The sequence below is a fragment of the Aethalodelphis obliquidens genome, unplaced genomic scaffold (assembly GCF_003676395.1).
Source record: "Aethalodelphis obliquidens isolate GAN/ISIS:26980383/991018 unplaced genomic scaffold, ASM367639v1 scaffold27, whole genome shotgun sequence".
NCBI classification, from domain to species: Eukaryota; Metazoa; Chordata; class Mammalia; order Artiodactyla; family Delphinidae; genus Aethalodelphis; species Aethalodelphis obliquidens.
In genome coordinates this window covers 2,653,104-2,667,340 of record NW_020837971.1, presented here as the reverse complement: position 1 = coordinate 2,667,340, position 14,237 = coordinate 2,653,104, and the positions used below count along the sequence as shown (strand labels likewise).

The following is a 14,237-nucleotide window of genomic DNA, read 5'->3' as shown; positions in this document are numbered from 1 at the left end:
ATATATATATATATGCCTCCTGCTATAAAGAACTGGGGGGAATAGTAATCCTATTGACAGATGATGTGTTTTTATAGATTCTGGCATCATTTTATTAATAGGTTATTCCTTTTACTGAGACAGGTTTGCTTCTGTGTAATTTGTTATTGATCTTAATTCAGCCTTCTTGAGTGTCACACAGTATAACTTCTCTTCCCATGAGAGGGCTCTTCAGCTGTTTATCAGACATCCTGTTGTCTCCTGGTCTTTTTCTAAACATTCCTCCCTCCATCAGCCTTTGCTCAAATGAAGGATTTTATAGTCCTCTACACCTCCTCTCTGGACATAATCCTATTGGTGTCCTTCCTAGGAGAGTGGTTAAAGAGGGTAATTTAGACATTATTGGGCCAGTGAAAAGTATATTAGGGCTGTAGTTATTATACTTTGGAATTACATAGTTGTACACGTTTTGTTTGTACTAACTTTTCTGTAACCTTTTACCGTCATTTTCTTCCTTTCATTAATTGAGCTCTTCCACTGACTTACTGGATACATCAATTTGTTGAGATATATTAGTAGCAGGTATTGATATTTTAAGTAAATGATCTGCATGTGTCAGTCACCCCCTCTAACTAGCCTTTCCTCACCCCAAGACCTGAAGTGTTTCCTGCCACCTTTTCCTCCCGCCATGAGATGGGGGCCACAGCTCTTACTCCCGCTCTCTCTGCCCTTGATGCCCTGAGTTGTGCTTGCCATCACGTGGGTACTTCATATGTTTTGAATGAAAGAAAGTATATTGAAATTGTTCATTTTCTTGACTATCTCTTTTGATTCTGGATACAACTCTCTAGAGTCAGGAACCATGATTTATTCAACTTTGACTTGATTGCCTAACGTAATCCTTGACGCATAGATGCTAGAATTCTGGCTGTATAGGTTAGATTATTTTGAAGACTTACATGGCTAGAGAATGATTGGAGGTGTATAGTATAGAAGACATGAGGGTAAAAGGCATGTGGGTCCAAATCCTAGCATCCTTGCAATGCCATGCTCAGAAGTTTTTGGTTAAACAGTTGATACAAATTTAAACATTTTAGAAAAATAGTTGTGGGAGGAGTATAGAAATTGGGAGATAAAGGTAATTAAATTCTGAATATGTTGATATGCAGGGGGAAGTTTCCTTCGTAGAAATTCTCTGTGCTGATGGGATCAGAATTTACCTGTCTTGAGGGGAAACCCTAAAAAAAAACTTCTGCAAATATAACTTGAATATTTTGTTTTAGTTGAAAACACAGGTATAATGCCATTCAGCAATCTTTTGATGTACGATCATGGCCTTTTTGGGGGGAGTGTGAATCACTGACTGTAGTTCACAGCTGTCTTTTTTGCATATCCAAAATGAACCCCTTGTGTCCAGTTTTTTTTCAATTAAAGATACTTGCAAAGAAATATGAATGAAGAATCCTTTTAGATTTAATTTTTTTGCTTGTCTCCGTTGGACAGTTTCTCACACTTACCTAATTCAGTGGCCTTTTAAAATAGCTTGCTTTATTACATTTTTCCAAGGCATCCAACTTAGTTTTCAGGAGGAAACCAAAACAAATAAAAAACAAAACACAAACCCAACTCTTTCATTTTGTATATATTGACTGGCATAATGTTTCATTTAAAAAGTTTTTGCTTTTTTTTGAACTTAAAGGTGGAACAGATGGCACAAGAAAGAAAAGAATACGCTTATGGGCTAGCTAAGCAGAGATTTCTGGTTATTCCCTAGTATGCACGGTCCCTCCATATCTATTTTCTAGACACAGAGTTACACAGCTAGTGACTGTATTTCCCCGCTATACTGGTGGCCAAGTGAAGCTAGGAAGCTAGGTTCTGGTCACGGGGATATGAGGAGAAATGAGTTACAACTTTTGGATTGTCCCCTTAAAGAGAAAGCACATTCCCTCACTTCCTCTACTTGTTGTCCCTCCCACTGACTGCAAGTTCATGTGCCAGTGGGATCCTGAACAGATATACCTAACCTGAGTCGGAAGCCATGTCATGAAGGTGGCGGAGCAATAAGATAGAAGGTGGCTGGGTCTCTCACAGTATCAAGCTGACCGCAAGCCCTGGACTGCTTTGTGACAGAGCGATGGAATTCTTTTCTCTCGTGTTTAAACCACTTCCACTGCCTGAACCAGGATCCTGATTAAAACTTTAAGGTACATGGAAACTTGGCAAAAGCTTGGCACCACACGGAATTGATTTATTCTGAGTTGGTTAAAGTAGAAAAGGGAATCTTCACCGGATTACGTACTGAAGGGAAGTGTTCAAAGTGGTGAAAGGATGATGTCAGCTCACATCAGATATGAGACATGTGGTCATCCAAGTCTGGTTTAATAATTCCTCTGAACAGGCTATGGGGATAGTGTGTAAAATTTGGGATGTTTGACAGGGGAAAATATAATATCCTTGTCTTTTTAAAAATATGCTTAAAGATCATTGCTTGTATATTAATAGTGAGGGTTACAAGAGTTGATTCACACTATTTTAATTTTAATTTAGCCTAAAATCAATTTACTTCCTGCTGATTAGCAGGGAAAATTACAAAATGTTCAATGTTGCTTAAGCCTTGGTCCAATCTGATTATTTAAACAGTCTACTTATGTAGCGTTCAGATAAAAATGTTTCATCCCTTGTCATCCTTCCTTCCTGCTGTTCTCCCTAATTGGTGTGGGGCACTGTGAGTGGGCAGGGAGGGAAGAGTGACTTTCTTGAGCTCATTGCAGCGGGAACAGGGTCTAGTCCCTTAGATGTAATGCCCTCTTCCTCCTCTGATCGTGGAGGCAATGGCTCTCACCTAGGTGCTCCTGGTATCACAGTTGAAGTCTCTGGTGTTGTAACTCATGGCCTGCTTAGAGCCTGCCTGTTTGAGCTGCCTCAAAGTGCAGGCCTCGGAATCTCTCACCTGAGTCTCTGTATGGCTTCGGGCTGGGTGGTTTTCCCGCCTGCCATACTGGGCCATGTAGCAGGCCTGGTGTCTGTCTGCTCAGTTTTTACTGTCCCTGAGAATTGGACGTGCCTTGGTTGGGAAAATTCAATCCCAGATGCTCCCTGCCTGAACATGGTGTGGTCCTTTGTAGTGCCGATGTTGATAAAGGCTCCACTTGGGAGAAAGTATGGGGGAGGAATGGAGGCGGGGATGGTTGTGAAACTTTGGAAGTAAAAGTAATTTGCTGTGATCAGAATGTGAGATTTATGTGCATGAGTGATGAGATGGGAACGTGGGTTGAAACAAATGAGATTAAAGAAGATGATCTTATTCAACTTTAATCATTGGAGAGAGATGACCAAATTTTTATAAGTAAATTGCATAATTTTGATTCGGTCTGACAGTTTAAAAATTTGGAATTACACAAATGTTTGAGGCAAAAAATTGCATTAGTCAGATACACTTTTCAGTGTATTTCTTTCAAGGTACTTTTTATAGTATGAAGATATATATATCTATATACAGTTTAAAACTACTGTATCTGTTTTCCCTCTATGAATTGTGTTTATGTCTTTTGTTATTTAGAGTATTGGTGTTTTTCTTGTCAGTTAATGTTAATTCATTATGAGTTTTAAAAATACACGTTTTCTTTTTTTGTGGTATCTTTGTGTGGTTTTGGTATCAGGATGATGGTGGCCTCATAGAATGAGTTTGGGAGTTTTCTTAACTCTGAAATTTTTGGAACAGTTTCAGAAAGATGGGTGTTAACTCTTCTTTAAATGTTTGATAGAATTCGCCTGTGAAGCCATCTGGTCCTGGAGTTTTGTTTGTGTGGAGTTTTTTTTTTTTTTTTTTTTTTTTATGCGGTACGCGGGCCTCTCACTGTTGCGGCCTCTCCCGTTGCGGAGCACAGGCTCCGGACGCGCAGGCTCAGCGGCCATGGTTCACGGGCCCAGCCGCTCCGCGGCATGTGGGATCTTCCCGGACCGGGGCACGAACCCGCGTCCCCTGCATCGGCAGGCGGACTGCCAACCACTGCGCCACCAGGGAAGCCCCTGTGTGGAGTTTTTAAATCACAGTTTCAATTTCAGTACTTGTGATTGGTCTGTTCATATTTTCTATTTCTTCCTGGTTCAGTCTTAGGAGATTGTACCTTTCTAAGAATTTGTCTATTTCTTCCAGGTTGTCCATTTTATTGCTCTAGTAGTCTCTTATGATGCTTTGTATTTCTGTGATGTCCGTTGTAACTTCTCCTTTTTCATTTCTAACTTTATTGATTTCGGCCCTCTCTCTGTTTTTTGTGAGTCTGGCTACAGGTTTATCAATTTTGTTTATCGTTTCAAAGAACAAGCTTTTAGGTTCATTGATCTTTTCTATTCTTTTCTTCATCTCTATTCATTTATTTCTGCTCTGATCTTTATGATTTCTGTTAATTTCACGGTTTGTTTGTTCTTCTTTTTCTAGTTGCTTTATGTGTAAGGTTAGGTCGTTTATTTGACATTCTTGTTTTCTGAGGTACGCTTGTATCCCTGTAAACACCCCTTTTAGAATGGCTTTTGCTGCATCTCCTAGGTTTTGGATTTTCATGTTTTTGTTTTAATTTGTTTCTAGGTATTTTTAAATTTCCTCTTTGATTTCTTCAGTGATCCATTGGTTGTTAAGTAGCATATTGTTTAGCTTCCATGTGTTTGTGTTTTTTACAGTTTTTTTCTTGTAGTTGATTTCTAATATCATAGCACTGTGGTTGGAAAAGATGCTTGATATGATTTCAGTTTTCGTAAATTTACTGATGTTCACTTTGTGGTGCTCTCTTTGTGGCCCAGCATGTGATCTGTCTTGGAGAATGCTCCATGGGCACTTGAGAAGAATGTATATTCTGTTGCTTTTGGATGGAATGCTGTATAAATATCAATTAAGTCCATCTGGTCTAAGGTGTCATTTAAGGTCTGTGTTTCCTTATCGATTTTCTGTCTGGATGATCTATCAATTGATGTAAGTGGGGTGTAAAAGTCTCCCACTATTGTGTTACTGTCAATTTCTCCTTTTATGGCTGTTAGCATTTACCTTATATATTGAGGTGCACCTATGTTGGGTGCATATATATTTACAATTGTTATATCATCTTCTTGAATTGATCCCTTGATCATTATGGAGTGTACTTTTTTGTCTCTTGTGACAGGCTTTATTTTAAAGTTTATTTTGTATGATATAAATATTGCTACTCCAGCTTTCTTTGCTTTCCATTTGTGTGAAATACCTTTTTCCATCCCCTCCCTTTCAGTCTGTATGTGTCTCTAGAACTGAAATGGTTCTCTTGTAGGAAGCATATATATGGGTTCTGTTTTTGTATCAGACTATACTATAAAGCTACAGTAATCAAAACAGTATGGTTCTGGCATAAAAACAGACATATAGATCAGTGGAACAGGATAGAAAGCCCAGAAATAAACCCATGCACTTATGGTCAATTAATCTGTGATAAAGGAGGCAAGTATACAATGGAGAAAAGGCAGTCTCTTGAATAAGCTGTGCTGGGAAAACTGGACAGCTACACACCAGTCAGAATAGGCATCATTAAAAAGTCTACAGGGCTTCCCTGGTGGCGCAGTGGTTGAGAGTCCGCCTGCCGATGCAGGGGATGCGGGTTCGTGCCCCGGTCCGGGAGGATCCCACATGCCGCGGAGCAGCTGGACCCGTGAGCCATGGCCGCTGAGCCTGCGTGTCCGGAGCCTGTGCTCCGCAACGGGAGAGGACACAACAGTGAGAGGCCCACATACTGCAAAAAAAAAAAAAAAAAAAGTCTACAAACAGTAAATGCTGGAAAGGGTTGGAGAAAAAGGAACCCTTCTGCACTGTTGGTGGGAATGTAAATTGGTGCTGCCACTATGGAAACAGTATGGAGGCTCCTTAAAAAACTAAGAATAGAGCTTCTATATGATCCAGCAATCCTGCTCCTGGGCATATATCTGGAGAAAACTCTAATTCTAAAAGATGCATGCACTCCAGTGTTCACAGCAGCACTGTTTACAATGGCCAAGACATGGAAGCAACCTAAGTGTCCATTGACGGATGAATGGAGAAAGAAAATGTGGTGTGTGTGTGTATGTGTGTATATATATATATATATGTATAGCAACATGGATGGATTTAGAGATTATCATATTAAGTGAAGTAAGTCAGATAAAGACAGGTATCATATGTTATCACATATGTAATCTAAAAAGCAATATAAATGAACTTATTTACAAAACAGAAATAGACCCACAGACATAGAAAACACACTTATGGTTACCAAAGGGGATAGTGGGGGAGGGGAGAAGATAAATTAGGAGTTTGGAGGTAAGATATGCACACTACTATATATAAAATAAACAAGGGCCTATTGTATAGCACAGGGAACTATATTCAATATCTTGTAATAACCTATAATGGAAAAGAATCTGACAAAGCATACACACACACATAAGTGAATCACTTTGCTGTGCACTGGAAAAAAAAAAAGAAATCTACATTTTGATACTCATTAATTACTGATAGTTTTCCCTATTCTGTAGTTTGCCTTTCTACTTTACTTATGGTAGTTTTTTAAAACATTTGTAGGTTTGGGGACTTTTTAGTTTGTTTTATATTTGCTTGTATATTTCAATCTAGACCACTTTTTAAAGAATTGTCAGCATGAAGGCCTAGCTCTGTATCAGAGAAACCTAACCTGACCGTGACCTAAAGAAGATGGGTGTTTATTTCTCTTGTGTAACGGATCCAAGGTTAACTAGAGCTGGGGTGCTCTGCCTCACATGACCATTCGGGGACCTGAGTTCCTGCCCTCTCATTGCCCTACTGTCCCTGGACATTGTCTTAATTCACATGGTTGGAACAAGACTACAGGGACACCCATTTTCTAGCTCGTACATAGGAACAGGAGAGAGAGCGTCCAAGGCTGCATTTTCCTTTTACACACATCGTGATTTGGTGAGAAATGGGGTGAAGTGGCTACACCTAGCAGCAAGGAAAGATAAGCAATGTAGTCTCTAGCTGCCATGTTCCAAGCCGCTACTCTTATTACAATAGAAGAAGGAGAGAACCTGTTTTTTTTGTTGTTGTTGTTGGGTTCGTTTGTTGTGTGTGTGTGTGTGTGTGAGAACCTGTTTTTAAGGGGCAGTCACAAACTTCCACCCACTTCTTTGTTTCTTCTGGTCTTCTGACAGAATTCTCCCTTTCCACAATTCATGTAAATATTCAGTTACATTTTCTTATGCTTTCTTCATGTTGTATGTTCCCCTCCCGCTCTCCTCCCTCTCTTCCTGTCATCCAGCTGGTGAATAAGTGTCTTGTGCTCCTGCCATAGGAGTTAGCTTTGGGGATATCATGGTGACAGAAACTAGGGGCTCTCTTCCCTCATAGCTCATAGTCCAGTGGGTGAGAAAGACGTTAAATCTGGTTTTAGGAGGGATCTGTGGACCCTGGGAGCCCTGAGACCATTTTCATAGTAATACTAAGATGTTGTTTGCCTTTTCTATTGCGTTGTTTGCTCTAATGGTACAAAAGTAGTAATGGTCAAACTGCTGAATCATGTCAGTAGCATGAGATTGTACCAGTAGTCATTGTATTCTTCACTACTAAGCACTTGTGATTTAAAAAATGCTGAAGTTATAAGCATGATGATTTTTATCAAATCTTGACCATTAAGTACATATGTCTTTAATATTCTGTGTGACCAAATGGGAAGTACTCCCAAACTACTTTTGCGTATGCCAGAGCACGTTGGTTGTCGTGAGGAAGACCAGCTGTGTGATTGATTGAGTTGTGAATTGAACTGGTTGCTCTTTTCCTGGAATACCATTCCATTTTCACTTGAAAGAAAGACTGATAGAAAAATATGGTTAATCCGACTTGGGGATTTGGCAGTTAGTCAGTTGTCACTTCAAGGAAAACAGCAAACAGTATTTGTTGCCAATAATAAAATTTGAGCTTTCAAGCCAAAAAAAAGAAAAAAGAAATTTAAAAACCATGTCCCTACCACTGGGAGCTTGATATCATCTTATGACCTAAAGCTTTTTTCTGGTGAAATTATGTATAATATTAAAAAGGCAATTTAAAAATAAATGCTCTTTTTTTTTATATTGAAAATATGTCAACATTCAGTTCTCCATAAATCAGTGAACTAATTTCCAAATAAGACATGGGTAAGAGATCCATTCCAAGTACAAGATAGACCAATGGATTTTAAGCTACCAAAGTTCACAGAAATGCATTATAACCAAACTTTAAGCTACCCTTTTCAAAGTTTGGTATAGAATCAAAGAAGACTATCCACAATTATCTGCAAATGCTATTAAAATGCTCTTTCATTTTCTAAGTACATTAATATGTGGAAATGGATTTTCTTCATTCAACCAAAGTAATACATTGTATCATATTAAATGCAGACATAGGAGAGTTAAGCTGTCTTTTAATAAGCTATTTGCAGAAATGTAAAACAATATTACTTGTCTCACTTTCAGGGGGAGGAGGGAAATATAAATATTTCATAAAAATAATAGTTGGTTATAGCTCGTCAGTAACTTAATCACTATAATAATTCTGATCGCAATCAAGAAAAAAGGAGGAGACCTTTCTTCTACCTCCCTTGTTCTCAGAATCCCTTGGAGGGATTGTTGTAACACAGACTGCTGGGCCCCACTCCCCGAGTTTGAGTCAGTAAGTTCTGGGTGGGACCTGAGAATGTACATTTCTTAAGTGTTGCTGATACTACTGGTCCTTAGATCATGCTTTGAGAACCACTGTTCTAGCTGTTTCTTTGGGTTTAGTGGACAAACCTGATTAAGCTGCCATTTGAGGAAAGATAAGTAGTACAGGTGTAGAGATCATGGCTGGAAGAGTCCTTAGTTGTCAGAAATTTGGGAATTAATTAAAAATTAAGCAGAAGAGCATGTCAAGAATTATTCAGTACCTGAGACTTTACCCTACTTACAAACTAACAAGTTAGCTTACCCCAGTTTCATTTTTCTTTTTTTTTTGTGGGGGGGGAAGGGGCGTACACCACGCGGCTCGCAGGATCTTAGTTCCCCAACCAGGGATCAAACCCGGGCCCATGGAAGCGAGAGCATGGGGTCCTAACCACTGGACTGCTGGAGAATTCCCACTCCAGTTTCATGGTTGCTGACAGAAGACATGAGAGGCCTGGTTCAGAGACAAAAATGACTTTATTATAGCAATTGCAGTTGCCAGAGTATCAGCCTTTACGGCGATTTACCCAGCCCCAGTTCCCTAAGGGCAACACGAAGAGAGCCGTGGCGGCACAAGCAATGGGTTATGTTGCAGTAGAGGAGCCCTTAAGTTGGGGATCCCCAGTATTTTTTTCATAATGTGCAGTAAGCCCACCTGATCTTTGTCCCAGAGCATGTTATCTTTATGATGGTAGACAACAAACAGACCTGCTCTCTGTTCCAGAGGGAAGCATTATCTCTTGTCTTCTAAGACTATTCTCTATATAAACATCCTTGAAAAGATGGTTGAGAATAAAGGCAGTCGGTGCCTCTGCTCACATATGTTCAGAAATGTGACAGAGACCCATGGAGAATTGTAGGGCAACATAGGAAAAGTTGAGAGTTTGTGTATGTTAATTATTTACTGGTCCTTAATAGTAAACAGCTGAGCAAAAACAGGAGAGCAGTTAGACTTGAGTTTTAGACAGTGCAGTGTATGGCCCCCGATAAAGGAAAACCTTTCCCCCCTGTGTAATTCTAAATTATTTTCACAAATGTGTGTAACTGTCATTGGGAACAAAGTTCCTTATGCTTTATAGGTCTTCTATGAACTGTAAAAACAAACAATTTTATAACATAATGTATATGAACATTTAAAAAGTAAAGTTAATATGAATTTAGTTAAGACAAATAATGATGGTTGGGTTGGCCAAAAAGTTCGTTCGGGTTTTTGTAACATTACAGGAAAACCCGAACGAACTTTTTGGCCAACCCAGTATAAGTCACAATAAATTGTACTTACAAGTATGACTCTTGGGTTAAGGTACCCCTCTTCTACAGTGGGCTATATAATGACTGATTTTCCCACATCTTTTCTCTGTCTGAACTTCTGTAACTTTCTTTTGTAAAGCAGGCAGTAATTATCATTTGACCTTTACTTGCTGCAAATGCATCATTAACCTCCTTTGTTTTCCCTTCATTAGCTAAAGATAATTAAAGTAATACTGTTTGGCACAGGGTTAGTCCAAAACTCTTTTCGGGTCCATGTGACAGAAAGCAAACTCATAACTGACTCATAGCTTGGAAATCAAGTTGAAATTGTCTTCAGTTCTGACTGGAGTGATATATTTTCTCCTTTTCCCAGGTCAGTCCTAGTTTATGCTTGTGCCCCCTTTAACTCTCAACAGTGTTTCCACTCTGGATGGTCAATTGTAATATGACTCCCTAAATATGACTATATCTAAAGGCTTAAGGGTTGCTGTCTGGCTTCTCTTATCCTAGTTTTCTCTCAGTGTTGCTTCCCTCTGTTTTGGCCCCATCCTTTAATGTTGTTTTCCATGATGTGATCATGGAAAATGACTTCTGTGGGCCAGATTTCACATTATGCTTTGCAGTGCTGTGATTTTTTTTTCTTGATCATCTTCACATAAATGGCCAGGGAAAATCTCTGGCACCTAGATCTCATTCTTTTCTTGGAGAAAAAAAAAAAAAAAAAATCAGTGCATCCAAAGTGATTATTTTGTTAAGTTTTTAGTATATTTTATGTATATTATACATAAATATGTTTACATATATTAATTTGTAAAATGTTCTGTTTGATGGTTTGTATAAGATGTATAAGCATAAGGAATTTTACTCTCAAACACAGCTCGGATTGGCCTGCTGGAAACACATGGCCCTTTCTTTGGATAGGGGGTCTAGTGATTGACAGCCAAACCAGATAGAGTGATGGATGGATAGATTCTCAAGCAAGGTACAGTGTTTGGCACTTGCTTGAGTATCTCAGGACCTATAAACACAAACTCAAATACAGATCCTGAAATTCAGTTAGATAGAGGCATTCAGATGACTCAGCATTTCTTAAATTATTCTTGTTATACAAATGAAAACACTGAATTAAAATTTCTTGCAGCAAACTTGTAGACCCCGAAGCGTGTACTTGTGGCCCCCAGTCCTCTATCCTTCCTCACCCTCACCGTGTGAGTCTTGAGACTCGACTCGTAGAAACATTGATCTCTCAGTTCAATTAGTTACTTCTGTGGTCTCTTTGACTAGGCTGCCAGGAAAAAGCTTCCTGTGTTGCCCACAATTCTCCTTTCTTTTGTCCTACCTGGATGCTAGAGTAGTCGTGTGTGTGTGTAATCATCCTTGTGCAGTGTAATAGTGTGATCCCCATCTCAGACATGAATGGCTCGGGGAGTAATTTTATGGGGAGTTAATATTTGGAGAACGGGGATCATTTGGGGGAATCTAGATTCTGCTGTTTACAGTCATTATTTTTATATCCCAGAATGTCAGATATAGCCTATAAATACATAGATATTTATATAAATGTAAGTCCAGAGCTTCTCACGGCTGAATAATAAAGATTTCTAGACTGTTCCCATGTTGGGGAATAATAATTAAAAACAAAGTCTTCTCCCAACCCAGAAATCATCTTCACAAAGGTAGTGGAGAAAGAAAACATTTTTTTATTGAATGGATTGCATCACAGGCAATCCATTAAGAGACTGCAAGACAGAAAGGTATGTCATCCACTTAACATAGCCAAGCTGATTCAACCGGTTACGTACATGTTTTCGAGATAAATGACAACTAGTCCCTAAATGAGAGGCTTTACAACACCCTTATGTCACACACAGTTCATCCTAACTTTGCCTGGTAATTGAGGTAACCATCTTTTAGCTAATTGACCTTATCCAGAAGAGAAACAAACTTATCTTATGACAAGAGGTAGTTTTGCAACTTGGAGCAAGACCCGCACCCAAGGTAGACTCCTACCTACCTGCAGAAACTGGAAGATAGGGGTGCTATCTCCTGTGATGTTTACCTTTCAAAGAGATGGTTCTCAGGTTCTTGAGAAAGACATTCTTGATCATGAAGCTGACAAAAAAAGCCTGTTTCGTTTTCAAAAGGGTATACAGTTGTCCCTTGGTATCTGCAGGGGATTGGTTCCAGGACCTGCCACAGATTCAGCTAACCTCAGACTGCGTAGTGCTGTATGAATTTATTGGAAAAAAAAAAAAATACACGTATATGTGGACCCATGCAGTTCAAACCGAGGTTGGTGAGGGTCAACTGTATATACATTTCAAAGAGGAGAAAGCACTTACATTTAAAATTTTTCTAAAGTAAATGTCCTAAGAAAAAGGGAGGGAAATTTTCCTTTACTTTCCAGGGGGATAATTAAGCCTCTTATCTTTAATTAGTATTTGCCTTTGCATCCTCTTTATTTGCTTCTATCTTAAAAATAAGGACCTTGATCTTACTAATCTTACAGTAGCATTATGATAAACAGAAGCGCCTTTAAATGCACTTGTAAATTTGGTTTTATTCCAGTTTAAACTGAACTGTTATTTAGTCTTATTGAACGTAAAAGTGGTTCAATCGTACGTAAAAGTTGGGCGTTTTTAAAAGTGGAGTAGTGGCGTCAGGAATTCAGCATAAGGTGACTTTGACAAAATCACCGTTTTAATGCCGAACAGCCTTGATGTGAGGCAGCTGAAACCAGGAAATAAATGATACAAATGTGAACCCAAGCAAAGCTGGATAAAGAATATTCTTCTGGGGGGTGGAGTATGTGTTTTCTGGGGTCAGAGGTGTTTTCTTTTTTCTTTTAAACCTCGCCACAGTTAAACTTCCAAATTTCTCTAGACTGCCCCTCAACAGAAATCAGGGGTGAGCACGATTTGATTATCATTTTTATAATGGTAACTTATATAATTCTGTTCAAGGACTTATAATCTAGCCGTGGGGTTACTTTACTTAGACCGTGATTTGTTTTTAGTCTTCCCCTCCCTCATCCTTCTACTTGTCCTCACTGGATACATTTTGCTTTTCCGAGCCCTGTTAATAAGCGGCCCTGCGTGTGTAGCCCGGAGCCGCAGGTGGGTCCCTGTCCGTGTTACTGTGGTGATGCTCCTTTGCCCTCCCATTATCTGTGTGGTGCATTATCAGGTGCCCAGCTCCACTTCACACACCTGCTGGGCTCAGTATTTACTCTCAGATATGCAGTTTTCCATCCGCCACTTCCTCCTTAAAGAGAGGTCTGGGGGATCCCCCTCGGTGGCTTAATGGTTCCTGGCCCACTGTGGCGACACTGCACACATTCTTGCCCTGGGGAGCTACATCCTCCCTTCCCACTACCCTAAAGCCTCGTTCATTTCACAGCGACCAGCTTGTCAACGGTTACTCTACAGGCCACCTAGTCACCTTGACCGTCTCAGCTTTGTGACCGCAACGGTCCCACGCTTTGATCTTTCCTGACTGATACGTGTTACATATTCCTTGTTTCTTCTTGAAAGAAGGGTACTCTCACTCTTTTAATCTTGCCTATGGATTGAGCTGAAAAGCAATAGCTGCCTTGCTGACTACTGCTAGGAAAATTTACCCTTTTCTCCTGCCTCCACTACCCCTGAGGGGTTTTTTGTTTGTTTGTTTGTTTTGTTTTGTTTTTTTTACAATACTGCTTCCTGTCAGCCTCTCAAACAGGACTGTGCTGACTGAGATTTCTGGAGGACAACCTTTAACTCTTCCTGTACGCTATGTGGAAAGAATACCAGTGTTTAGAATGCTGGAACCATAACCGTGCAGCATTTCTAATTTTCCTATTAGGAGTCTCTGCATGGAAGTAAGAATTGAAAATTCTAATTATATAAACTGCTAAATTATGAAAGTTTTTTCCCCAGTATTTCTGTCCTTAGGAAATCTGGTCCACAGAGAGTGCCTTGTCTAACTAGCAAAGAAATTAGGTAGAAATCCAGCCAGTAACACTGCCATCTCCACTCTTTAATATTAAACCTATTTCAGGATTTTTTGGAACCTCAAGCCATTGACTAGATGCTCACCGTGGAGTAAGCTCAGTGTCCCATGTCACCAACTATTCTATGAGACAGGAAGTGAGTTAGGGTTTAAAGGTAATGTCTAACATTAGGAAAACTTGCTTTTTTCTCATTAAGATTTAAAAATTCTCATCTGCCTCCATAGAGTTCAGCTGGGAACCATCTTATTCTTTACTATTTCTGATTATCCCCTTCTATGGCTCTCAGACCTCACGAGCTTGTATCATGTGAGCC

The 14,237-nt window shown here is 39.5% G+C and overlaps 1 protein-coding gene across 3 annotated transcripts in view; it reads left to right on the top strand.

The window, feature by feature from the left end:
• GNAI1 (G protein subunit alpha i1) overlaps nucleotides 1–14,237 on the top strand; it is an 89,910-nt gene that overhangs the window by 38,445 nt on the left and 37,228 nt on the right. The gene's annotated exons all lie outside the window — the stretch shown is intronic.